Here is a 22,885-nt window from a genome sequence, read left to right as displayed (position 1 = left end):
TACTGGTTGGTTTTCAGCCTTAGGGACAGTCAGAAGATATTAAATGCTATGACTGAGGTAACACTTATTACCTGAGTGTAAACAACAAATTCATATCCAACAAGTACCCAGAGATTTTAGCTTCTTAATTCCCTCTTCTACTTATTTGCTAAATAACAAATCACTGTAAATTACACAGCTGAAGTCAGCTAGTGTGCAACTACTGATTTCCAACGTAGTTTCCGGAAACTCCCAACCCAAGTCCTACATAGAACTGATAAAACTTTCTCCATTTCTAAGTCTTCTCATCACATAGTTAACCTCGTACAGCTTGCTGCCCACAAAAGTTTAATAAATTCAACCGAGGACGGGGACAGGGGCTCACCCCTGTAATCCCAGCACTTTGGGTGGGCCAGGCGAGTGGATTACCTGAGGTCAGGAGTTCGACACCAATATTGTGAAACCCCATCTCTACCAAAAATACAAAAATTAGCCGGGTGTGGTGGCGGGCACCTGCACTCCCAGCTGCTGGGGGGGGCGGGGCGGGGGGCTGAGGCAGGAGAATCGCTTGGACCCGGAGACGGGAGGTTGCAATGAGAAGAGATTGGGCCACTGAACTCCTGCCTGGGCGACAGAGCGACATTCCGTCTCAAAAATAAATAAATCAATCAACCAGACCTGAGCTGAGCCTACCAGTGGGCCTATCAGACCTACAGGTCTGTCACCAAGTCTTACAATACCACTGTTCTCCAAAGTCAAGAAGGGCTCTGGCTAAACAGTTTCCTTTGCCACCATTTTAATTACCTGAATTAAAGAAGGTATTTCAGTGTTCACCACAATGCAATGGTTAAAGTATGATATCGCTAAGAGAAGATGCTCCAAGGTTGTTTACCATGAGCCACCTTTTTAAAGTAACAAGGTCTCGCTCTGTTGCCCCCGCTGGAGTGCAGGGGGACGAGCATAGCACACAGCAGCCTCAACTCCCGCCGAGGAGTCACTTTTTCCCTCCCATCAAATTATTTATCCTGAATTGGTTATGATCAAAAATGCACAAACCTTGTAGCAGTTTTTCCTACGTAAAGGTTATTTACTGCCTAAACAGTATCCTAACCATTTCAACTAGAGTCGAACTGAAATGAGAATTCACACGAGGAACAATAAATTTTGTTTTGCTTTGTAATACCAAAAAAATTGAAAGACGCTGTTGCAATGAGGTACAAGTCTGAAGTTGTTCATCTTTTTCATCAGTGTTAGCCACACTTGCTTTCAACTTGTCTTAATTTTTTTCCAATTCTAAAATGCTTTTTCAAAATGTCTGAGGTAGCAAAGTAGCTGCTGGTACTTCAGCTTGATTCTGAAGAAATAAATTTTAAAAGCGAATCTTAAAACCCAACTCATGAATTTAAAATGAAGGCAAAGTCCAATTCGCCACTCCCACCCATTTCTCACACCAGCTGTCTACCAATTGTGGCTGCAACTTTTCTGACACGACTAAATGGGCTGAATCACTTGCTGAAAAGACTCGGCTTTGCTAGTACTCGTGAAGAACCGCACTTTCAGCCGGATGGGGCAGGGCCAGGCTCGGAACCACCAGCTAAGACCCAATCCCCTCGCTAGGGAAACGTAACTAGGCAACCACCACAAGTCAACAGCGCGCGCTAGCTTCAAAACAGCGGGTTGCAGCGGGTACTGAAATTAACTCCAGAGAACTAGGGTTAGCAGCCAGGGGCAGAACAGAGCCCTAAAACCTAGTAGCATCACAAAAATGAGGCATCAACTGACGGGTAGTCTGAAGCCAGGGAGGAGTTTTAAAGACCACGAGAAAAGGGGTAGACTCACTCAACGCACTTTGCTGCGGGTCACAGTTATTTTTCTCAAAACCCCAAAGGCCAGGAAGAAAGGTGGCAGTCCCAACCAATGAGAGGCGGACACAAGTTGCACCTCCCGCGGCCGTCGGTGCCGTAGGCGGGGTAGAAAGAAAGGGACGAGCGCGCGTGCGCGGAAGGCTCAGTCGGGCGCGCGCAGAGATACGGGCTGAAGAAATGGGGGAAGGGTGGAAGAGGAATATATGCGCACGCGCACGGAAGGCCGCGCGGGCTCCGGGTCTCGAGCCAGGTTCGCAAACACGAGCGCGCGCGCCGTTAGCACTGCTCAGCGCCCCCGCCCGGCCTTTTCGGCCCGTAGTGCCTCGAAAACCTGAAGGAAGCTGACGAAAAAACGCATAAATAACGGCGCAACGTCTCCTTGGTTCTCCTTCTGCGGCTAACCCGTCACCACCCACAGAAGAGTCAAAAATATGGCCTGTCCTCGGTCTTCACTGCCTCTTGAGTAACTTGAATACAGCGCGAGGCCTACCTGACACGCCGAATCGCGGTTCCGGGGATTTATCTCCGTTGCAACCACACAGCGGCCATTTCCCGACTCAAGAACGCGAGGAAAACCATAGAGGTACCTTCGACGCGCTAGCTCGTCTCCGTCACTTCCGATCTGGGGCGTGGCCTCGGGTGTCCCTACATATGCGGGCAAGCCCCGCCCACCCTTCCGCTCTGGTCCGGCTTCCTGGCTGCTATTAAGATGTTGCCTGAGGCCTTCTGGGAAGTCGCGTGGCTGGTCTCGCGCGAAGGTGTGGCGGCCCCGCCCTCTGGTCCGTAGCGACAGCTTTGGCCGGAGAGGCGTGGTGGGGTGGGTGTTTTGCTAGGCCTGAGTTAGCTTGGCCGTAAGGGGCTTTTCGCTAGCGTCTCTGCCTAGGTCCGAGGAGACCCTCTAGACCTTACCGCCGCCCCTACTTTTTACCTCAGCTTGTCTAGTCTGTTCTTCCTGTGGGGCCAGCTTAGACCAGGCAAAAAACAAAAAGACAATCCCACACTGAGGAAAAGACCAGGAGGCGAAACGCGGCTGTGATTGCAGACACGCTGCTCCCTCAGCCAGCAAGGGCCACTTTTCTTCCTCTCGGACGCCTAAATGGAGATTAGAAAGCGTGGCTTTTGCTTTGCTATTAAATGCGGCAGACGCACTTAGTTGAAAAATGGCCACTATCTAAATTCCTTTCCTGAGTGGCGTCTGATCAAATCGGAGCTCACGCCGCAGCAGCCGGAAGCCTCTTAGGCTGCTCGCGCCAGAGGAGGCCGCCCTCCTGGCGGCGTGGTGACAGCTTTACCACATCGGCAACGTTGGCATAGGCATAAAAAAATAAAGAGCACGAAGCAGTTGAGCTTTCAGCCTGTGACGATGATTTGTGGCAGCCGAGGAACACAGCCCAACGTAGCTTGGTTGGCCAAAATTATAAGTCAGATTGAAAATAGGCAAGCCACGTTTGATTTGAATAGAATTTAAATAACAGCCTTAGCACATTTTCCATTAATACTTCTCCGGGCTGCTCTTTCTTAGGGCCTAAAACCGCTATTACTTTGATGTTTAGGGATGTTAACTACCTTGATGGATTTCAGACTTGTAATTAGCAACCAGAGTGTCAGTGAATGAATCGAATCTAGTATTGGGCCCTGGTTGTGAATTTACCACTGTGCTTAGGGCATTCTTTCTTCACAGTCCAATTTACCAGCTCAACTAGAAAAACGACAACATTTTCATGGAGTGAATCGTAGGTTTTTTATTGTACAATCTGTCCCTCACCCCATTAGCACCTCAGGATGTGGACACAGGAATCTTTGGCCTTTTTGTTGTGCCCTGATGTCCCAAGCATTCGCAGGTATCAGGGGAAACCCCACCCCCGATATTCAACGTGGGTTCTATTTCCGTAAGCGTCGGCTGGTCTGAGACATTCTCAGTAAATATTTGTTGAGTGAATGAACTATATTAAAAAAAATAATAAAGGCTCAATACACCTCTGCTATTCTGCATGTATTGGGAGTCGGGGCCCTCAGGGCTGACAGCTTTTATTCGTTTATTCAAAATATACCAAATTGCAGGCTAGGATATTATCTTGAACCACCCTCTGCAATTCTATTGCACATGTGTTGGAAATGAAGTCATCTATTTGAGGCAGTATAACTGATTATGATTTTATTTGCATAATATGAGATAGTAACAAAGGAGATCCTTTGGAACAAAGCCTTTAGTAAATGGAATTTATCCAGACTTCTCTTGAAATAGATCCATTTGATACGTGATGCTTTCCCAATCTACAAAGTAGGAGGTTCTTGAATTTAGATGTCTTATACACATTCTTATTTTCAAAACCTGAAATTCCATCATTACAGATTCATTCTTTGTAATAAATGTTTTTTCTATTAAAATACAAACGCTGAAATGAGGAAAAAAGAGCCCATTTAACAAATGGGCATTTGGGAAAAATAGAACATTATCTCAAGAAGAAATATAGTTGTAAACAAATGATCAAAACTGCTAAGAAGATACAAATAGAATGCTGAGATAAATTAGTAAGCTGATTTTAATTTTTTTTTTTTTTTAAGATAGAGTCTCGCTCTGTCACCCAGGCTGGAGTGCAGTGGCGCGATCTCGGCTCACTGCAACCTCCGCACCCCGGGTTCAAGCAAGTCTCCTGCCTCAGCCTCCCAGGTAGCTGGGGTTACAGGCTCCTGCCACCAAGCCCAGCTAATGTTTGTATTTTTAGTAGACATAGTGTTGCACCATGTTGGCTAGGCTGGTCTTAAAGTCCCAGCCTCAAGTGATCCACCCGCCTCAGCCTCCCAAAGTGTGGGGATTACAGGCGTGAGTCACCGCACCAGGCAAGGTAATTTTAATTTATGGTCATGGAGAAGTTATTGTTAATATGATTATAAAACTCTTTCTTGAGAGATGTTGCTTTTGTTTTGGTTTGATTTTAATTTAAGATAATTGAAAAAGAGAAATGGACCAGATGCTGTGACTCACGCCTGTAATCCCAGCACTTTGGGAAGCCGACACCGGCGGATCACTTGAGGTGTGGAGTTCGAGACCAGCCTAGCCAACATGATGAAACTCTGTCTCTCCTGAAAATACAAAAATTAGCCGGGCTTGGTGGAGGGCACTTGCAGTCCCAGCTACTTGGGAGGCTGAGGCAGGAGAATTTCTTGAACCCAGCGGGTGGCGGTTGCAGTGAGCTAAGATCACTCCACTGCACTCCTGCCTAGGCGACGGATCAAGACTGTATCTCAAAAAAAAAAAGAAAGAAAGAAAAGGAAAAAGAGAAATGGAGAAGAATGGATATGTGAAAAGGACAAAGACAAGAAGATAGGAATGAGGATGGAGTTGGAAGTCTAGCACGAAGGCAAACTCCAAGACCTGACTGGTTTTGTTTGGTTTGTTTTGTTTATCTTTTTAGGTGGAACATCTGAACTATTTCCATATTTGGGGAAGTTGAAGTTAAAATGGTATTTGGAGGCTCATTCTTCACACTCCCTAAAAATACTGGCATTGGGAACCCAACAGTAGTAGTGAGAAGAAGGCAGCAGAGGAAACAAGACCAATAGAGATTCCCTAACTAGAGTGCTGATGGAGCCAGGCTTTGGCTGTAGCTCCTGCTGCATTGCCTCCATTTATGCATATCCCTCTACAGGCTTCGTGCTAATTTCTTTTTTTAATTTTAAGTGATAAAATATGCATTGATTCTTCGAGCTAGCTGATATCCTTCCAGTAAATTTATTTTCCTGATGAGTTAATCAGAGTTGGTTTCTATTGTTTGCTAAGAACCCTGAACTCCATGCACAGTTTTGAGTAGAAGCAGGTCCTATTTATGAGGTCAGTTTTCCAAATGGTCTGGCATTTTTTTAGATCTGTACCAGTGAAATAAATAGTTCCCCTTGTCTAGACTATTTCATTCCTACTGGTAGATAAATTGACTGGGATATTTTCCTTATTTTTCTATCCCCTTTTACGTACTAAGAATGTAGAGTTATTTATTTAAAATATTTTAATTTTATTTTTTCAATTTTAATTATTTTGGTTTGAAATTACCAAAATTATTTAAGAATTATGTATTTACAGTATTGTTCCTTAGTATTCATTTCTCCATTTTGAAAAAAGAATTGAAATGTCAAAATGAGCCAGGTATGGTGGCTCACGCCTGTAATCCCAGCACTTTGGGAGGCTGAGGTAGGAGGATCCCTTGAGTCAAGAGTTTGAGACCAACCTAGGCAATATGTGAGACCTTGTCTCTTTGAAAAATTTAAATATTTGGGTTTTTCTGTTGTTGTTTTTTGGTTTTGGGTTCTTTCTTTTTGAGATGGAGCCTCGCTCTGTTGCCCAGGCTGGAGTGCAGTGGTGCAATCTTGGCTCACTACATTCTCCGCCTCCCAGGTTCAAGCAGTTCTCTGCCTCAGCCTCCCGAGTAGCTGGGGTCACAGGTATGCGCCACCACACCTGGCTAATTTTTGTATTTTTAGTACAGATGGGGTTTTACCATCTTGGCCAGCCTGGTCTTGAACTCCTGACCTCGTGATCCACCTGCCTCAACCTCCCAAAGTGCTGAGATTACAGGCGTGAGCCCCCGCCCCCAGCCGAAAAAATTAAATATTAACCGAGTGTGGTGGTTCCCACTTGTAATCCCAGCTGCCTAGGAGGTTGAGTTAGGAGGCTTGCTTGAGCCTGGGAGGCAGAGGCCACAGTAAGCCAAGATTGTGCCACTGCACTCCAACCTGGGCAACAGAGCGAGACTCTTTCTCAAACAAACAAACAGAAAAATATCAAAATGTGACTGTTAACCATTCTTTCTAAGTTCCACTAAGATTAATGCACATCTTTCTCAGAAAGATGGAAACAACAAATAGAACATTAAATTCTTTCAATGTTTTCGTAAGAAATCTTTGCCCAGAAAGTATGCCAGCTTGCTGTTTGATGTAACTACTGAAGAACAAAGAGGGAACCCCCCTAAAAGGGGGCAACAGAATTATGATGAGATTCATCCACAGAAATCATTTCTTCCTTAAGAGAGGTTGTAAGAGTTACAGAACACCTCCTTCTTTTAAAGCAGTCATCCAACAAATATCTCTGTTGGCCCCTTGAAAAGTCTGAAAGCTCAGTTCTACCCAGACAATTCATCTCACAGAAGGCTAAAATCACCTAAGCAAAGGGCTGCAACCAATGATGACATTTAAAAGTAGTGAAATACAGAGCATAGAGTATTGGAGGAAGGAGTGAGGTAGGGGAGCCTCTCCAGATGTCTTGGGGTGCTGAAATTTCAGCCTCGTTGCTTATTTTAAAAGAACTAAGAATTAAGCCTGGCCTGGAGAGGGAGTCACCGTTGATATTGACAAGCCCTAATGCCGGTTTTCTTAAAGTGTAAAACAAAAGCCAACTCATGAGAATAACCTAGGTTGTTTAAGAGAACTGAATCTCATTACACATTTATTGAGGCAGAATCTGTGGAGGTAAGGATACACACTAAAGTTTTAGAACCACTGATTTATTGAACACCTGTCATATTCTAGATATTACAGACCAAGGGTCTCCAACTCCCAGACCAGTCCACACAGAAGGAGGTGAACATCAGTCCGGCGAAGCTTCATCTGTATTTACAGCCACTCCTCATCATTTGCATTACCATCTGAGCTCTGCTTCCTGTCACATTAGTGGTGGCCTTAGACTCATAGGAGCACGAACCCTATTGTGAACTGTGCATGCAAGGGATCTAGGTTGCAGGCTGCTTGTGAGAATCTAAGGCCTGATGATCTGTCACTGTCTCCCATCATGCCAACATGTGATCATCTAGTTGCAGGAAAACAAGGTCAGGGCTGCCACTGATTCTACATTATGGTGAGTTGTATAATTATTTCTTTATGTATTACAATGTAATAATAATAGAAATAAAGTGCACAATAAATGTAATGCACTTATATCATCCTAAAACCATCCTACCGCCCTCAGTCTGTGAAAAAATTGTCTTCCACAAAACCGGTCCCTGGTGCCGAAAAGGTTGGAGACCGCCATTACAGACTGCAAAGCAGTATAAGACATCATTGCTGCTTCTCTGTTGTAACTCAAAATCCAGCAGAGATAGAGTGTAACTCTCACATCAGGTCTACATGGGAGCAAGTACCAATGGTGAAAGAGGGGAAGAATTAGCATTTTAAAAATGAGTGGGATTTCACCTGTCATTTATTAATTTGTTTGTTTAGTCAGCAGATTTGCCTGAAGCATATGTCATTTATAGGTACTAAGCCAGGTGCTCAGAATGGAGCAGTGATGAAGCCTAACGCTGACGCTGCTCCCAGGTAGACTTCCTCTCTGTGAGGGAGACAGAACACATGTAAGCAGACACAAAGTCTGCTATCAATCAGGAAGTGATAGAAAATCAAAGAAGGAGACCTTATTTATTTATGTATTGAACTTTTAAGTTCAGGGGTCCAAGTGCAGATTTGTTACGTAGGTAAACTCGCATCCTGGGCGGTTGTTGTAAAGGTTGCTTCATCACCAAGGTATTAAGCCGAGTACCCATTACTTGTTTTTACCCATCCTCTTCTTCCTCCCACCCTCACCTTCTTAAAGGCCCTAGTGTGTGTTTTTCCCCTCAGTGTGTCCATATGTTCTCATCATTTAGCTCCCACTTATAAGTGAGAACATGTGGTGTTTGGTTTACTGTTCCCATGTTAGTTTGCTAAGGATAATGGCCTCCAGTTCTATCCCTGTCCCTGTAAAGGACATGATCTCATTATTTTTTTATGACTGCATAGTTGTCTATGGTATATATGTACCACATTTTCTTTATCCAGTTCATCATTGATGGACATTTAGGTTGATTCCATATCTTTGCTATTGTGAATAGTGCTGCAGTGAACGAATGTGTGCATGTTATCTTTATAATAGAATGATTTGTATTCGTTTGGGTATATACCCAGTAATGGCATTGTTGGGTCAAATATTTCTCTTTTTTTTTTTCCTTTTTTTATTTGAGACGGAGTCTCACTCTGTCGCCCAGGCTGGAGTGCAGTGGCGTGATCTCGGCTCGCTGCAATCTCCACCTCCCAGGTTCAAGTGATTCTCCTGCCTCAGCTTCCTGAGTAGCTGGGACTATAGGTGTGCACCACCACACCGGGCTAATTTTTGTATTTTTAGTAGAGATGGGGTTTCACCATATTGGTCTTGAACTCCTGACCTCGTGATCCACCCACCTTGGTCTCCCAAAGTGCTGGGATTACAGGCGTGAGCCACCGTGCCCTGCCTAGGTCAAATATTTCTTTTTTAGATCTTTGAGGAATCGCCACACTGCCTTCCACAAGGGCTGAACTAATTTACACTCTCACCAGCAGTATATTGAATTTCTTTTTCTTCACAACCTCGCCAGCATCTGGTATTTTTTCAACTTTTTAAGAGTAGCCATTCTGGCTATATGAGATGGTATCTCATTATGGTTTTTATTTGCATTTCTCTAATGATCAGTGATGCTTTTCTTTTTCTGTTTTTTGTTTTTTTTTGTTTTTTTTTGAGACAGTCTCCCACTGTCGCCAGGCTGGAGTGCAGTGGCACAGTCTTGGCTCACTGCAACCTCCGCCTCCCGGGTTCAAGCGATTCTCCTGCCTCAGCCCCCCAGGTAGCTGGGACTACAGGCGCACACCACCAGGCCCGGCTAATTTTTGTGTTTTTAGTAGAGACGAGGTTTCCCCATGTTGGCCAGGATGGTCTTGACCTCTTGATCCTCCCGCCTCGGCCTCCCAAAGTGCTGGGATTACAGGGCTGAGCCACAGCACCCTTCCCAATACCATTGTAATAGTTGGAAAGATTGGAGAGAATGATAGGGAAGGGAAAAATGGAATAGATTGGGAAAAGGGAAGGAAATCAGGAATTCAATTTTGAATATATTAGGCTTGATACGTGTGAAACTTTTAAGTACAGAGGGAAGGTATGAAGTTAAATGTGTGCATCCGTGGTTCAGAGGTGAGTTCTAGCCAAGAGATAAAGCCAAAAGATTATATATTAAATTATTGGATGAGTCTTGGTGCATTGGCTCACGCCTGTAATCCCAGCAATTTGGGAGGCCAAGGCAGGAGGATGGCTTGAGCCTAGGAGTTCAAGACCAGCCTAGGCAACATAGGGAGACCCTGTCTCTATTAAAAGTAAAAAAATTGGCTGGGTGTGGTAGTGCACACCTGTAGTCCCATCTACTTGGAAGGCTGAAGCAGGAGAATTTCTTGAGCCCAGGATGTTGAGACTGCAGTGAGCCATGATTGCACCACTGTACTCCAGCCTGGGTGACAGAGCGAGACCATTGCTAAAACAAATAAAATAAAATAAGATAAAATAAAATCCTAGGATGAGCAATATAGGCAAACAAGAGAAGACAGCCCAGGAATGAACCCTAAAGAATCCCAACATTTAGAGATTTGTTAAAAGAGGAGGCAGAGCCAGTAAAGGAGACTGAGAACAGCCTATGAAGTAGGAAGTAAGTGAAATCAAATGTATTGGTTATCTACTGCTGTGTAATGAATGACCCTGAATTTACCAGCTTAATGTTTACTATCTCACAGCTCCTGTGGGTCAGAAATCTGAGAGTGATTATTTGGGTGGTTCTGGCTTAGGGTACGTTGAAGTTGCACTCCAGCCTGGGTGACATAGGGAGACTGTCTCTAAAAATAAATAAATAAATAAATAAATAAATAAATTTAAAAATCTCATTTAAAAGTTTATCTATCTGTGTAGAAACAGAAGAATCAACCTCAAAATGATACTGATCTGCGTTTGTATTGAATGGCCACATTATTGGCAATTTTTAAACCATTTTCTTCCTTTGCTGTTCTGTATTTTCCAAAATTTCTACAATAAAAATTACTTTTATAATATTAATATCAAAAAACTTTTAAAAATGTAGACCACTGAATTTTATTTGAATTGTGTAAGATAATGAAGACCTAAAAACTGAGAGGTTTTGTTTTTGTTTTTGTTTTTCAGACGGCGTCTCGCCCTGTTGCCCAGGCTAAAGTGCAGTGGCACGATCTCAGCTCACTGCAACCTCCACCTCCCGGGTTCAAGCGATTCTCCTGCCTCTGCCTCCCAAGTAGCTGGAATTACAGGCATGCAACACCACGCCTGGCTAATTTTTGTATTTTAAGTAGAGTCGAGGTTTTACCATGTTGGCCAGGCTGGTCTGAAATTCCTGACCTCAGGTGATCTGCCCACCTCGGCCTGCCAAAGTGCTGGGATTACAGGCATGAGCCACCGCGCCCAGCGAGAGTTTGTTTGTGTGTGTGTGTGTGTGTGTGTGTGTGTGTGGTTCTTCCAAATCAAGTGTAAAAGCTCTCATTTAATAAGAAGAATAAGGATGGGTATGGTGGCTCATGCCTGTAATCCCATCACTTTAGGAAGCCGAATTGGGAGGATTACTTATACCCAGAGTTTGAAGTGTATGAGCCACTGTATTCCAACCTGGGTGACAGAGAGAGAACCTGCCTCTAAAAAATACATACATATGTATATACATAATAAAATATCCATTACTAAATCACAGTCTTGATAAGCCTAATTATAAACTGCTGTTAGGAGAATATTTGCTTCCAGAGAGAATCTTTTAGATTTGTTTTTGTGGGATTTTTGGGGGTTTTTTTCCTAGAGTGCTCTAGAGCCCTCTTTTAGCTGCATGAATCTTCTGTCGAGCAATGAAGGGGAGTACTTGGTTCAGCAAGAGGAAAACATATATAAAATTGTTTGCTTCCATTTAAAAGGAACCTTTATACTGAATTCCAACCAACTGTGATAGTTAGACCTGAAAATGGCTTAATCCTTTGCAAGACAGTTATTTTTCAAAATTCTATTTGTCATATTAGGGTCTGGCTAGTTAAGTTAAAAGCACCACTGGCTGATTTCTTAAGTTCAATTTTAGAGAGTATAATAAAAGCGCAGACCTGACTTTGTGTTTCTAGTATTTGTGCCATTATTTTTTTAATCTACATTATTAAGCTTAACTTTGTACTGTGATGAGGTTAATTTCTGCCCACACAAGCCCATCCAGTAACTTTTCCTAAACACATTCGTTCTCCATTATATATTCCAGGGAGATATTTCTGTCAGTGGCATGTGAGATTATCTATTGACCCCATGATGAGATGCTTACTGCTTGAAAACAAATTCATTCACATGCTTAAAAATTGCTCAGGAGCAGGAACTATACAAATATTTATTGTTATTGGCCATTTATAATTTATTCATAGAGATCTAGCTGACAACCATCTGCTGCATAAAACTGAAAATTGGAAGGAAAAAAGTAAAAGTCAGTGGAAAAATATAATTTAGTCTCCATATGTCTTTGATACATAATTCAATGTATTACTTGCTAGTGGTATGAGATGCTCTGTAATAATAGATACATATATGAAATTTAACACAAAGGGAAATTGAAATTTTACTCAAAAGTGTATGTTGAAAGACAAAGTGAAGACAATAGTAATAATACAGTAATTAGCAAATGTATATTGGCAAAGATAGTATAAACTAGACTGTAATAAATAGACTCTAAAATACATAATGGCTTACGTGCAATAGAAGCTTTTTCTCAAACAGTCCAAGATAGTTGAATTAGGTTGGTAAGTATTTTCTCCATGCAGTGATTCAGGGCCCCAAGCCATCTTGTGACTCCACGGGTAGAACTCAGGGTCTACCAATTCCCAAGGAATCCATGGATAGACTTCAGAGCTGTCACTACAATTTGTTGTTGTTTTTAATTCAATAGTTTTTTTAGGTGGTTTTTGGTTACATGGATGAATTCTTCAGTGGTGAATTCTGAGATTTTAGTGCACCCATTACCCAACCAGTGTACACAGTACCCAGTATGTAGTCTTGTATCCCTCATACCTCTCCCAACCTCCCAGAGATGTCACTATATTCGTATGGGAAAAATTACATCCCTGTTGGGGCCAGGCATGGTGTCTCACACCTGTAATCCCAGCACTTTGGGAGGACAAGGCGGGCAGATCAACTGAGGTCAGGAATTCGAGACCAGCCTGGCCAACATAGTGAAACCTCGTCTGTACTAAAAATACAAAAAAATTAGCGGGGCATGGTGACAGGTACCTGTAATCCCAGCTACTCGGGAGGCTGAGGCAGGAGAATTATTTGAACCCAGGAGGCGGAGGTTGCAGTGAACCGAGATCACACCACTGCACTCCAGCCTGGGCAATAAGTATGTCCTTGTTAGCTTCAAACTAAAATTTATCATTTCCCTTAATTATGAATGTAGGCAAAACCATAGAAGTATTACCAGTGCTTATGACTTTGAAACAAATAAAAATCACTGATTTTTAAAAAATTATTACTGTTAGGCCAGGCATGGTGGCTCACGCCTGTAATCCCAGCACTTTGGGAGGCCAAAGCAGGCAGATCACGAGGTGAGGAGTTCGAGACCAGCCTGGCCAATATGGTGAAACCCTGTCTCTACTAAAAATACAAAAATTAGCCGGGTGTGGTGGCACATGCCTATACTCCCAGCTACTCGGGAGGCTGAGGCAGAAGAACTGCTTGAACTCGGGAGGTAGAGGTTGCAGTGAGCTGAGATGGTGCCATTGAACTCCAGCCTAGGCAACAGAGCCACAGCAAGACTCAGTCGCAAAAAAAAAAAAAAAAAAAAAAAATTACTGTTTTGCAGATCTTTCAAAGAATCATTTCCACTTGGAATGCTTTCAAAGTTATAGCAGTTGTATACCCGCCTCTAGATCCTCTACTTTAATATATTTTTTAAAAAGCATGTTATCGTAAGAAACCTTTGCGTTAGCTCCCAGTGATCCTGGTTTCCTGGCATTCATACCCTTGTGTAATCCCCTTCCAGTGACAGAATATGGCAGAAATGATGCGATGTTATTTCTGAGATTAAGTGTACTGAATCTAGATTCTGTACCCTCTCTTGGAGCACTTGCTGCAGGGGAAGTGAACTGCTATGTCCTGAGATAACGAGAGATTGTGGAGAGCAATGCCATGAGTCTGTGGAAAGGTCAATATGACAAAGAACTGAAGCTTGCCAATAGCCATTTGAGTGAGCTTGGAAGTGGATCTTTCCCCAGGTAATGCCTCCAGATGACTGCCTACTTAGTTGGCATCTTGATTGTAGCCTTGTGAGATACCCTGAGCCCCAACCACCCAGCTAAGCTGGTCCCAGATTCCTGACCCCCAGGAATGTGAGAGAATAAATGTTTTAAGCTACTAAGGTTTGAGATAATTTCTTATATATCAATAGAGAGCTAGTATATACATATATCATATCACTAACTTTTTTTTTTTTTTTTTGAGACGGAGTTTAGCTCTTGTTGCCCAGGCTGGAGTGCAATGGTGCAGTCTCAGCTCACTGCAGCCTTTGCCTCCCAGGTTCAAGTGATTCTCCCTGCCTCAGCCTCCTGAGTAGCTGGGATTACAGACACCCGCCACCACGCCCAGCTAATGTTTTTTGTATTTTTAGTAGGGACGGGGTTTCGCCATGTTGGCCAAGCTGGTCCCAAACTTCTGACCTCAGGTGATCACCCACCTCGGCCTCCCAATGTGCTGGGATTACAGGCATGAGCCACTGCACCCAGCCTATATCACTAACTTTATAAATGTTTTTGGAATTGTATTCAATATAATTTATTTACTTTATAATTCTATTATTTTATTTTATGCATTTTAAAACATTATTTTGCCAGGCTTGTGCCTCTAATCACAACCATGCAGGAGGCTGAGGCAGGAGGATTACTTGAGACCAGGAGTTTGAGACCAGCCTGAGAAACATAGTGAGACTCTGTCTCTAAAACAATAAAAATTAAAATTTAAAAAATAATAAATAAAATGTTAGTCTGAGAAGGGATGCAGAGCATTCTTCAGTGTGCCAAACAATCCATGCATGGTACAAATAAGATTAACCCTTCCTGGCCAGGTGCGGTGGCTCACATACATAATCCAGCACTTTGGGAGGCCAAGGTGGGCAGATCATGAGGTCAGGAGTTTGAGATCAGCCTGGCCAATATGGTGAAACCCCATCTCTACTAAAAATACAAAAGTTAGTTGGACATGGTGGCATGTGCCTATAGTCCCAGCTACTTGGGAGGCTGAGGCAGAAGAATCGCTTGAATCCGGGAGGCGGAGGTTGCAGTGAGCCGAGATTTCAACAGTGCACTCCAGCCTGGGCAACAGAGTGAGACTCCACCTCAAAAAAAAAAAAAAAAAACAAGAAAAGATTAACCCTTCCTGTGGCCTCGTTGTTGCCTTGTACTAGCTGGCGAAAGGAGGACAGAACAGGGAGGAGGCCTACCTCCTTTTAATATCCTGACCTAGGAATAGCAGACTTTTCTAATCACACTTATTGCAATAAACATGGACACATCTTGATGCAATAGAGACTGGCAAATGGAGTTCCTGGGTAAACTAGCATTTGCTCTATATGGCGCAAGGACCTATTTTGATAGTACCAGAGCAAATGCCAAAAATGTTAATAAACCAACGAAAATAATATCTGCCAGAATAGAATCTTAGGGTTTTTTGAAAAATAAACACAAGGAATCAAATTAAAGAAACAGATGCTGATGACATAAAAAATTTTATGAACTTTTATTCCAAATGATATTTGTAGACCTGAAGATGTGAAGAACTGATTTGAATTTAGAATCTAGATCAGAAATCAAATTATTCTTCAGTCTTCCTTAAGAATGAATAGATGTTGTAAGATTATGAACATAAAGTCTTAATTTTCCTGAAGTCATGGAACAAAGAATGGGATAGGATCCTTGCTGTTTATTTATTCAGTAAACATTTGCTGAGGGTCTACTGTGTAACAGGGACTGCACTAACAACTGGGGAAAATGAGACTGCCAAAAATATGACAAGACCCCTGCAATGGACTGAACGTGTTGCCCCCAAAATTCCTATGTTGAGACCCTAATCTTAATGTGATGGTATTTGGAGGTAGGGCATCTGGGTAGTAATTAGGACATAAGGGTGGGGCACTCTTAAATGTATTAGTGCCCTTATAAGAAAAGCCCAGATAACTAGCTAGCTTTTGGTAGAATTACTGAAAATGCACTGTGATGGTTAATGAGTGTCAAATGCATTGGATTAAAGGATATAAAGTATTGTTCCTGAGTGTGACTGTGAGGGTGTTGCCAAGGGATATTAACGTTTGAGTCAGTGGACTGGGAGAGGCAGACCCACCCTCAAACTGCATGGACACCATCTAAGCAGCTGCCAACTGGGCTAGAAAAAGCAGGCAGAAGGTGGAAGGAGATGACTTGCTGAGTCCTTGGGCCTTCATCTTTCTCCTGTGCTGGATGCTTCCTGCCCTCAAATATCATACTACAAGTTCTTCAGCTTTTGGATTCTTGGACCTACACCTTCAGCTTTTGGATTCTTGGACTTACACCAGCGGTTTTCCAGGGGCTCTTGGGCTTTCAGCCACAAACTGAAGGCTGTACTGTCAGCTTCCCTGCTTTTGAGGTTTTGGGACTCAGACCAGCTTCCTTGTTCCTCAGCTTGTAGATGGCCTATTGTGGGACTTCCTCTTGTGATCCTGTGAGTCAATTCTCCTTAATAAACTCCTCTTCATATATATATATATCCTCTTAGTTCTGTCCCCCTAGAGAACACTGCAGAGAACACTGCATTTATGAAACCACATAAATGGTGGTTTCATAAATTCAGTGTTGTGTGAAAAAATTAGTTATCTTGATGACTAATGACTTCTGGAGAAAAATCAAGACACAGATAAGTTGGGCTGCCAATAGCTCATCAGATGACTTTGAGACGATGAGGCAAACCTACCCTTTCCTTGAACTTTCTGCCACTTGAGGATACAAGGAGAAGTTGGCAGCCTGCAGCCCAGAAGAAAACCCTGACCAGAACTGGACCATGGTGGCACTGGATGTCAACTTTCCAGCCTCCAGAACAGTGAGAAATGTTTCTTTTGTTTGTAAGCCACCCAGCCTATGGCAATTCATTCTATCAACCTGAACTGATAGTCAGCCTGTTTCCAGAGATCTTATACTGAGGGAAGTGGCTCAGCAAAGTAAATCCATACAGTGATCTCTACTAAGTTCTGTGACATACATAAACAGAGTGCTAAAAGCAATGTGCTAACAGCAAAATCATTCACAGTTTTTTAATTTCAATATCACTGGACTAAAACGATAAACTGGAATGTCAGGCTTCAATTGTTAAATAGGGTAGGATTCCTATGGGGATAATTTTATGCCTTCCCAGGACCCTGAATCCACAAAGTAAAGCTGTCCCCCAATGTTCACAGAAAGTTTTCAGAGAAGATCTTAGGCCTCTGCTAATGGGGAATGACAAGAAAGACTTGAAAATCCATGATGTGGTTCCATAAATGCAGTGTCATGTGAAAAAACTAGTTATCCTCTGCTCCCTCCAATGTTTACAGGCTGACTCATGACTGATGACTCCTGGGGAAAAATCAAGACACAGGTAAGCTGAGCTGCCAATAGCTCATCAGATGTCTTTGGAAGATGAGACAAACTTACCCTTTCCTCAGGCTGAGGCATCCCCACGCTTAGGCATGTGGCTTGAAGAGCAGGTGAGCAGAGTGCAGGCTGGAGCTTGGCCCCCTTTGAACCTTTGGCTATACATTCTGGCCAGCAGTGGCCCTGCCAGAAGCTCCTTGGCAAAGAAACACCTCTCCCCACTGCACCCTTCCTTCTGAGCACCTAGTAGTTTGTTATTCATCCCTCAGCAACTTGGGGTTCCTGGGACTACGTCATTCTTCCTGCTTAGTTGACAGTGTTATACAAGATTATATTCATTTTCATAATGTTGAATATTCATTCTTCAGTCAACAAATATTTATTGAAGAATAAATGTAGTATTTGAAGAAATGAAGTATTATACACTCATGACAGATAAATAATAGAAAATTATCTCATTGAAACCCAGGGTCACATCAAGTAACTGGTATAATCTGTATTTCATTGAAACATCACTCTTTGTCATTGCATAGTTCAGGAAAAATAAGGGAATAAGCAAATGAGTAACCCAGTTCTATTTAAGGAAATATTTGATTTTCAAGAGGTGGTCTTCGAAAAGTTCTGATTGCCTCTCAGGAAAGATACTAATGCTGGCATTCTGCCCAGGTGATTGTATTTTGCCTCTGTGATATATGTATATGTATGTGTATATATATGATAATGTATATCCTCCCTTCACTAAACGGTTTTTAACAGTGATACTCAAGCCTGTTGTTTTAACATACTGATGAGTTGTGCAGCATTTTCAATGTGACTTACTACCATGTGGGCTGAACTGAGATAGTCCTTCTTCCTTCTTCCAGGAGAGGAAGGGTATTCCCATTCATCCCAGTAATTCTAATAGAGGAAATAGTCCTTGGACCTGCAGCAACAGCGTCATCTGGGGACTTGTTAGCAATGCAAGTTCTCAGACTCCACCATAGAACTACTGAATCAGACGTTGTGGGTTGAGGCCCAGCATTCCATGGTCTAACAAACCCTCCAGGTGACTGTAATGTACATTCAAGTTTAAGAACCACTGCAGTAGACCCATTTCCTGGTTGATTAAATGGCCCTTATATTGTAAATAAGCAGAATAGTCAAATATTCCTTCACACAATAGGCTAGGGCTGTCATTTGACAGGACCATAGTCATTTTAACAGGAGGGATATGATGAATCTGAAAAGTGGAAACACTGTTTGCAATGGCTGTTGTGTGTCCCTATGCAACATGAGGCGGGGAGGCCTTGAGGATTCCACTGATGGAAAGAATTGAGCTGAAATCTGAGCACCTACTATCCTTTTCCTCCTCTCCCCTCCCAACATCAGCATGGAACCACAGCCCTCCCCTCTTTCCTTTGGAGCCGGTGAAGCATGAAAAGGGGAAAGTCATTCCCAGCATCCACCAAGGTTTAGAGGTAGTGCCATAAGCAAATATCTATACCACCAAGTTCTCCAGTAAGGAGGGGCAGAGGCAGCGTGTGGGCCACACACACTGAGTTTGAAAAATAGCAGAGTTTGAAAAGGAGTTAAGGGGTTATGGGCAAGAGATTACGTGGCCAGTGGGAGGAGATTGAGAATAAAGCAAACCAGAAATCCTCAAAGACCTGAGGCATGTGACTTGAAGAGCAGGTGAGAAGTTGTTGCCTGCCCATGCAGTTAAAAGTCGCAAATCCCAGTTCATTCTAATAGATGCAGCTTTAGGAATGATTTTACAGTAAAAATCCACTGCTTAGAATGTCATTATAGTTTGTTCTGGGAAGACAGGTGAAGTGGCACTCCATCCTGGAAAGACAGCTCTGCTTTCTGATCAGGCAGGACTTTCTCACTCCCTCTCACACTGCAAGTTGAAAATTCAACAGCCAGCTAAACCAAACGGCCCGCACACAGTTGCGTCTGACTGACCATTGTCAACAGTAACGTCTCTTTGTTCTCTGTGAAGTAAGTGGAATAAATGGAGTACTGCCTTAATGCCCTTGCCAACTGAGTACTCAATAGTTCTGTTGTTTAAGGGCTCAACCCCTCCCACTACCCAGAAAGTAATGTGCTCTGAAATTTAGTGACAACCCAAGGTAGACTGGGCAGTCTGGAAAGGAGGCATGGCCTGGTTGTTATAATGCTTGTGATATAAGATATTTTTAGGACTAGAATGAAGTGAAGGATATTGAAAATTCCAAAAAAGGCCCAGGCACAGTGACTTATACCTGTAATCCCAGCACTTTGAGAGGCCGATGAGGGCAGATCACCTGAGGCCGGGAGTTCCAGACCAGCCTGGCCAACATGGTGAAACACCGTCTCTACTAAAAATACAAAAATTAGCTGGGTATGGTGGTGCATGCCTATAATTCCAGCTACTTGGGAGGCTGAAGCAGGAGAATCGCTTGAATCTTGGAGGCAGAGGTTGTAGTAAGCCAAGACCATGCACTGTACTCTATCCTGGGCAACAGAGCAAGACTCCGTCTCAAAAAGGAAAAAAATAAAAATTAGCAGTGCATGGTGGTGCGTGTCTATAATCCTAGCTACCCAGTAGGCTAAGGCAGGAGAATTGCTTGAACTCAGGAGGCAGAGGTTGCAGTGAGCCGAGATCGCGCCACTGCACTCACGCCTGGGCAACAGAGCGAGAATCCATCTCAAAAAAAGAGAAAACTCCAAAAAAAGTAATATTCACACGTAAGGTTTAGACTAAGCTAAATGTTGCCTTACACCAGGGGTGGGCAAACTATAGCCCATGAGCCAAATTTAACCTGCAGCCTGTTTTTGTAAATAAAGTTTTATTGGAACACAGCCAGACTCATTCATTTAGGTACAATACATGTCTACTTTTGTCATACAACAGCAGAATTGAATAATTGTAATAGAGAACAGATGGCCTGCAAAAGCCTGAAATACTTGCTGTCTGGCCTTTTGCAGAAAGAATATGCTGGACCTGCCTTACACTCTGTAGCCTTTGGGGCTTGGAAGTCACCACAGGCCCTCCATTTTTAGGGCTGTCCGATCAATGCAAGGGCTTAGTTATGTGAACTACTGTTACCCACCAGTAAATGCCCCAATTTTTATCAGAATAAAGTAGAATACCTCTTCTTGTCTATTTTGCTTTTTCTTTAGTTCAAAACCACATTCACTTTCCCAAAATGATGAGAAATTTTGCTTATCCCAGTTATATTTAAAGAAATATTTGATTTTTAAGATGCCTCTTTGCCTTTTTTCAACAATGACCCCGCCTTCTCCTTGGCACCTTCAGTTGACAGTTTCTCACTACTTCATACGAGGTGCTCATTTGTCGCCCATCTCCGAGTGACTTTATCATTTTCCTTATCCTCAGCCACTGACAGCCAACATATTTTTAAAATGCAGTGGCCTGGCTGGGCGCGGTGGCTCACACCTGTAATCCCAGCACTTTGGGAGACGGAGGCAGGTGGATCACGAGGTCAGGACGTGGAGACCATCCTGGCTAACACGGTGAAACCCCGTCTCTGCTAAAAACCCAAAAAATTAGCCGGGCGTGGTGGCGGGCGCCTGTAGTCCCAGCTACTCTTAACTCTACTCCCAGCAGAGTTTTAAAGTTTTCCTCATATAGATTCGCACATTTCTTATTAAATGTATCCCTAATATTTTATCTTGTTTGTTGCTATTATAATGAGGATTTTCTCCGTCATTCTATCTCTAGATGGTTAATTCCTGTGCATGTGAAAGTTACTGATCTCCACATACTGTTGTTATATTCTACTATTCTGTTCAATTGTTTGAATTAATTTTGTCATTAATTTTCTAGGGTTTTCCAGGCACAACATCATATCACCCAAAAGCAGCTAATACATTTCTCGTGGAAATTGTCAAGTTGATTTGAACACTTATATGAAAATGCAGTGAATCTAGAAGAGCCAAAACTAGAAGAAAAACACACTGCTGCCACCTGATTTCAGATTTCACTATACACCTGATTTCAGATTTCACTATACACCTGATTTCAGATTTCACTATACACCTGATTTCAGATTTCACTATACACCTAATTTCAGATTTCACTATACACCACAGTAGTTCTGACGATGTGCTGTTGGTGTGAGGACAGACAGATCAATGAACAGAATAAACAGCCTGGAGATGACACAGTCACCAAGACAATTAAATGGGGAAAAGAAAGTCTTTTTGAAAAAATGGTGCTGAACAACTGGTTACACACATGGAAAGGAAAATACCTTGATTGATTACTGCTACTTCCTGATCTTTACTGCTCTTTTGTGGTCTTAATTGTATCATCTGTGAAATAATGATGCTATAGGTCCACAGTTCCTTACCTGTGGATCCAAAACAGAAAATTCTCTAACAACTGCAAGTTTCTTTCTAAGTCTTTTTGTGCCAAAACCCAACCGTACCTGGATTCATTTGGTCACAGACCTGATCTGAAATGATTTGAGGCTACTTATAGTCTCTATGTAATTTAGTATAGTCACACATTTCACTGCAAATATACACATTTACTTGATTACAAATTGTTACCTAGACCCTGCTGATTGAGTTCCATACTATATAGTATATGCAATATATTACCTAACTAAAATCCAAAAAGTTCTAAATTCATACATATATAAGAATTAAACAATCCATGTAAAGCACTTAATATAGTGTCTGGCACAGAGTAACCCCTCAATATAATATACCTGGTAATACTGACCCGGCGCAGTGGCTCACACCTGTAATCCCAGCACTTTGGGAGGCTGAGGTGGGCATTTGAGACCAGCCTGGCCAACATGGTGAAACCGTGTCTCTACTAAAAATACAAAAAGTAGCCAGGCATGGTGGCGGGTACCTGTAATCCCAGCTACTTTCACGCTGAGGCGTGAAAATCGCTTGAACCCAGGAGGCAGAGGTTACAGTGAGCCAAGATTGCACCACTGTACTCCAGCCTGGGCAACAGAGTGAGACCCTGTCTCAAAATAATAATAATAATAATAATAATATAGGGATAATACTACCACTATAACTAGTACTATTACCTCCACAACCACTATTATCATTACTATTATTATAAATTGTAGGAGTAGCCAATAAAGTGACTAAACACAAAAGGAATTAATAACAACAATAGAGGTTTAAAGGACTTGTGCAGTATCTGTAGGTGAGTCAAGCCTCCCTAGAGTCTACAGGGAAGTGGCATTGGTGATTCAACAGAGATACCCAGGAGGAGATGGTGAAACAAAGCTGACTGCCTGTCAGGAAACTTGCCTCCTGCCCTTGCTCTTGGGTGGGGATTCTCCTTGCATTGCTAAATTTAGAGAACCTGAAGGGATTCGGAGACGCGGCCTGCTTCCTGATAGACCACAGTCAGGAAAAGATTGTTACCATCCAAAAGGCATTTACTTTTCAGGGAAAGAGAGAAAGAAAGAGAGGGGAAGATAAATAAACACATGGAGAAAAAATAGGGAAGGGAAAGAGAGAAGAACCCAAGAGAACAGCCGCTTTTCCTCTGAGCACAAACTCTGAAGTAGGGGGGTAGCTGAGGACAACAGGTGGAGAATGACTCCCTGGAATACTCACCTCCCCACACTTCG

General features: G+C 42.7%; 1 protein-coding gene and 1 long non-coding RNA gene across 7 annotated transcripts in view; one reads left to right on the top strand and one right to left on the bottom strand.

Moving 5' to 3' along the window:
- Positions 1 to 2,481, bottom strand: part of BCLAF1 (BCL2 associated transcription factor 1) — a 31,584-nt gene extending 29,103 nt beyond the window's left edge. For 4 of the 6 annotated variants that reach the window (XR_004442952.1, XM_033235366.1, XM_033235368.1 and 1 more), the window contains exon 1: positions 2,335 to 2,481. The gene's annotated coding sequence lies outside the window, so the exon portion shown is untranslated. The remainder of the gene's footprint in view (positions 1 to 2,334) is intronic. The other 2 variants (XM_033235369.1, XM_033235367.1) reach the window with 2 other exon arrangements.
- Positions 2,296 to 21,235, top strand: LOC117097485. Its single transcript, XR_004442953.1, has 5 exons — positions 2,296 to 2,427; positions 7,365 to 7,689; positions 13,766 to 13,916; positions 17,255 to 18,339; positions 21,106 to 21,235. It is a non-coding gene; the product is annotated as an uncharacterized LOC117097485 (long non-coding RNA).
- The last annotated feature ends 1,650 nt before the right edge of the window (positions 21,236 to 22,885 follow it).

The sequence above is a fragment of the Trachypithecus francoisi genome, unplaced genomic scaffold, assembly GCF_009764315.1.
Source record: "Trachypithecus francoisi isolate TF-2019V2 unplaced genomic scaffold, Tfra_2.0 Lachesis_group15, whole genome shotgun sequence".
Classification (NCBI taxonomy): Eukaryota; Metazoa; Chordata; class Mammalia; order Primates; family Cercopithecidae; genus Trachypithecus; species Trachypithecus francoisi.
The sequence above is the reverse complement of the archived record's forward strand: the minus strand, read 5'-3'. Positions and strand labels throughout refer to the sequence as shown.